The following is a 5,486-nucleotide window of genomic DNA, read 5'->3' as shown; positions in this document are numbered from 1 at the left end:
AATTCTTCCTCATTGGAATACCTGCTCATTGAAGAATATTAATAGATTTCTCACTTCAAACAAGGCGAAAATGTAACTTAGCGTTTGAGAATAAGAGACCGATAGAATAAGTACTAGTCTAACAACGAATAAGTCCTAGGTTTGATGTTTTCGAATAAACACCGTTCTCTAGCATGTATCTCTATCTCTCTGGCGATCTATCTACCTACATATCCAGCTATATATTGATAGATAAATAGATAGAAGGATAGAATAATAGATAGAAGGATTGAATATTAGATAGATAGATAGATAGATAGATAGATAGATAGACGTCCCCCGTTTCTCCTTATCTACTCGTGTTTAATTTCTTCGTTTTCTCATCCTCCACTTTTATTATAGTTTTTTTTTACTTTCTATATCAGCGTCCTCTTCCTCATCATAATCACAAAGTTTAGCTCTAGCCTCCATTATAATGATAATCATCATCATCATCATCCTCGTCGTCATTGTAGTTGACATCTTCATCATCGTCATGATCACCATCGTCATCTTCACCATCATTATCATCCTTATCACTCATAAACCAGAGCTGCATTGCGAGCAGACCGGGACAACTTCACCACCACTAAATCTGTCACCACCAATGTCATCGTCATAATCATTATCGCCTTCATCATCACATAACATTACTACATCCCTCATCATTATATTCATTACATTCTTAACTCATCATTTACATTGTCATATTCACTTAATTCTTTCACTTATATTTATATTACTTCTATTTCTGCATCTAATTTGTTGGACGTAATATTTGAAATTTATGACACATCTCTTCTGTTTTTCAGATTTGTATCCAATAATAAAATCGTCAGAATTGAAAATGGGTCGTTTGCAAATCTTCCAGCCTTAAGACGTTTGTAAGTTTGACCAGTTTTGCTGATACTTTTTCTTTGACTATATATTTCCACATACTTAATATCTTGCCATAATACTTACTTAACATTCGTTTGTCCCTCTCTAAATCACATTCTCTCTATATATGTGTATGTGAACATCTGTGTGACAATGTGCTTGATCATATGTCTTTGGATTCTACATCATCGCTGTTTGGTATTTTGTGTAAAGTGTGTGTATGGGCATGTGTATATGTGTGCATGAATATGAAGAAAAATATATAGTCCTTTAATGTTTCGTCTTGGGCCGGAAGTATTAAGCAGATCATAACACATTTTACGAGGTGAAAAAACACGGTCAGAAGAACATTTGATAGTGTTGCAATGAGAAAATGGCTGCTAGATGTTTAACAAGTTTGTACAAATGTATATGCTGATTGGTCTTACCAAGCGCAAACACCAACATTGATTAAATACATGGATACAAAAGAAAATCAAGATGTTGCTATTTGGGAAGAAGAGAAAGAAGAGAGCACTTTCGATATAGCACAAAATTCTTTAGGTCATGTATACAGGCTGTTAAAATGTACTTCCGAACAGTAGGTAAGTTGATCGGCCCTTCTCTGGGCATATTGTTCAAGTAGCAGAAACAGACTTATGCTGTAGTAATACTGCACAATAAGCGACACAATTTCAAACCAGGGAATAATAATAATAATAATAATAATAATAATAATAATAATAATAATAATAATAATAATAATAATAAGTGGCTGTCAAGCAATACGGTGATTTCATCAGGATGCAATTTGGCCTCGATAAATGTGCAAAAGCTACATTTATCAAAATAAAGATGACAGAAACATCCAATGATAATTTTGACGAGCAGAATGTCATAAAGGAATTAGAACCAGTAAAGAGCTATAAATACCTAGGGGCATTTTAAGGGAACGAAATCAAACGTTCAGTGATGAAGGAAAGGAGCAGAAGGAAGACATTACCTGCCAAGAAAAGGGTGGCTGTGGACTTTTAGAACTGGAATTAACAATGAAGATTGCCACAATTGCCCGGCTGTTGAAATTTATCTCAAGCCATGTAATCAAGAACTCATGAAATCATGAAATCAAGAACTCATGAAATCATGAAATCAAGAACTCAGCAACAAAACAGGCAAATGAATATTTCAGTGAATTCAAAATACAAGAAATCCCAGAATGAGACGTACTAGAAGCAAGCACAGAAAAATCTAAGTGTATGAATACCCACGCTAAACCGGCTGCCTTACATTTTCTTACTGATAAATGGCAAGTGAAACCTCTCAAAGGCAAATACTCAGAGGTTCTAATAGTGTAGATGATGACAAAGCACTTACCCTTCAATAGTTAGTGTCTTCTGGTTTAAAATCAGAAGGAGAATGCTTTATCATAGCGGCCCAAGATCAATGTCTACCTACAAGAAACTACCAGTCCAAAATATTAAAGAACGGCACTAGCCCAACATGTGTATGTCAACAACAAAATGAAACCATTGATCATGTTGTCCCTATTTGCAGTCTTCTTGCCCCTACAGAGTATCTCAACAGGCATGATAGAGCTGCACAATACATTCACTGGGTAATTTGCCAAAACATGGAACTGTCTCATGATACAAACCGGTGGGAATACAAACCATCTCTAGTACTTGAAAATGATAACATCTCACTCCTCTGGAACTTCGCCATTCAAAGTGAGAGAAAGATAGATGCGAATAGGCCAGACATTATATTGAAAGACTTCAGACAAAAATCATGCCTCCTCATTTATGACTGTCCCAATCGACATAAATGTATCAGTGAAGACCTACTAAAAACTGAGCTATTATAAAGATCTTGAGATAGAAGTTGGCAAAATGTGGAATCTCAAGACTAAAGCAATACCTGTTGTCATAGGTGCCCACGCAATGATAGTAAAAGGGGTGATTCATATATCAGGAAACCCTAAAGTGGCAGAAATTCAAAAGAGAGTTTTGTTTATGGAAACTGCTCATAAACTACGTAACATACTGTCTATGTAATTTCAAATCTTAAAACTAATTCATAATTTTCTTGTTTTGTTAAACATTCTCTAGGACAATTCTATGTGCAAAACTAAATATATGATACCCTAGGCATAACACAAACATGAAACTCTAACTTGTAGTCCCTTGAGGTCTCTGGGGGAGATTTGGAACCTGCTTGTACAAAAACAAAGCAAAAGTCAATCAGATAATAATAATAATAATAATAATAATAATAATAATAATAATAATAATAATAATAATAATAGATACTAAAAACAGAGCTCAATGCTAAAACTGTCCCAGTTATAAGCTACAACTACATTATCCTTAACTGGACACTAAACGAACTATCTAAAATAGACAGGAAAACAAGAAAAATAATGACAGGATATAGGATGCACCACCCAAAATCTGATGTGGAACGGCTATATATACAACGCACAGAAGGTGACAGGGGTCTTATACAGCTGGAAAACTATTATAAAATGACCGCCATAGGACTGCAAAAAAATACCTACTCCAGAAACAAGGAAAACTAATACAATTAGCCACAAAACACGAGCAAATAAAAAAACTGTTTTCAGTATTTAAGGAACGTGATCATTTTCAAGTACTAGGGGTGGTTTGTGTTCCCACCAGTTTTTATCATGGGGCAATTCCAGGTTCTTGCATGTTACCCAGTGAATATATTGTGCAACTCTATCATGCCTGTTGAAATACTCTGTAGGCGCAAGCAGACTGCACATGGAGACAACATGACCGATGGTCTCATTTTGTTGTTGGCATATACGACATAATGGGGAGCTGCCGTTCTTTAATATGTTGGCCTGGAAGTTATTTGTAGGTAGGCATTGACTTTGGGCTCCTATGATAAACTCCTCTGTTTCTGATTTCAAGCCAGAGGCCATTAGCCATTGATGGGTAAGTGCTTTGTCAATATCTGCATTATTCGCTCTCTTTGAGTATTTGCCATTGAGAGGTTTACCATGCCATTTTTCAGTCATAATATCCAAGGCAGCAATTTTAGCACGGGTTTTCAAGCGCTTAGCTTTTTCTGCGTTTGTTCTAGTTCCTCTAATTCTTAAATTTGTTTGCAATTGGAATTCACTTTAATATTCCTTTGCCTGTTTTGTTACTGAGTAGGATGCTTTCTTGCTTTCAAGTTTTGAGACAAGTTTTAGCATCCAGTCCTCAGAGTTTTTCAGATAGGTGTCTAGGCTAACTGTGGCTACCTTCATTGTTAATGCCAGCTGTAGAAGTCCACGGCCTCCCTTTTTTCTTGGCAAATAAAGACGTTCTATATCTGCCTTAGGGTGGTGCATTCTATGCATTGTCAACAGTTTTCCTATTTTTCTATCAACATTATATATTTCAGTAATTGACCCGTTAACGATATTGAAACTGTAAGTCACGACTGATATGGCTAGAGCATTGATCGCTTCGATCCTGTTTTTTGCGTTCAGCTCTGTCTTCAGTATTGCTCTCACCCTGCGATGAAATTCTCTTCGATTAGCGGTATTGTTTTAGTCTTCAGGTCCCATATTTTGACAGTTTCTATTTCAAGATCTTTATACTTGCTCAGTTTTTGGTAGGTCTTGACTGATACATTTATGTCGATTGAGACATTTATATCAATGAAAAGGCACAATTTTTGCCTGAATACATTCAATATAATGTCGGTGTATTTACATCTATCTTTCGCTCACTTTGAATGGTGAAGTTCCAGACGTATGAAATGTGGTCAATTTCAAGCACAGGAGCTGGTTTGTGTTCCCACAATTTTTTATCATGGGGCAATTGCAATTTTTTTGCAAACTACCCAGTTGATATACTGTGCTGCTCTATCATACCTGTTAAGATACCCTGTGGGAGCAAAGGAACTGCAAATGGAGACACCATGATCAATGGTTTCATTTACACGACGTGTTGCACCACTGCCTTTCTTCAATATGTTGACCAGGTAGCTCCTTGTAGGTAGGATTTCATCTTGGGCTGTATGATTAATCCTCCTTTTCCTGATTTGAAGCTAGAAAACATTAACCATTGACACTAACTTCGGCATTTTTAGCTCTCTGGGTATTTACCATTGAGAGGTTTTTGTCATTTATCAGTAAGAATATCTAAGGCAGCTGTTTAACTATGGGTTTTCATTCGTTTAGTTTTTACTGTGCTTGTTTCCTGTACATCTAATTCTGGGGTTTGTTGTGTTTGGAATTCCTTTAGATATTTCTTCATTTGCTTTTGTTACTGAGTATGATGTTCTCTTGTTTTCGTACTTTAAAACGGGTTTTATCGTCCAATCATCAGATTTTTTCAGGTGTTTAGGCGAATTGTGAAAATCTTCATTGTTAATTTCAGTCGTGAAAGTATACGACTACGCTCTTTTCTTGGCAGGTAAAGTCTGTCTATATCTGCCTTAGGGTGGTACATTCTATGTATTGTAAACAATGTCAAAACTTGTCCATATTGAAACTGTACCTCAAGACCAATATGGCTAAAGTATAGATCTCTTCAATCTTCTTTCTTGCATTCAGCTCTGTCTTCAGAATTGCACTTACCCTGCGATAACAT

This window comes from Octopus bimaculoides, chromosome 29, assembly GCF_001194135.2.
Source record: "Octopus bimaculoides isolate UCB-OBI-ISO-001 chromosome 29, ASM119413v2, whole genome shotgun sequence".
Taxonomy (NCBI): Eukaryota; Metazoa; Mollusca; class Cephalopoda; order Octopoda; family Octopodidae; genus Octopus; species Octopus bimaculoides.
This window is presented reverse-complemented; position numbering follows the sequence as displayed.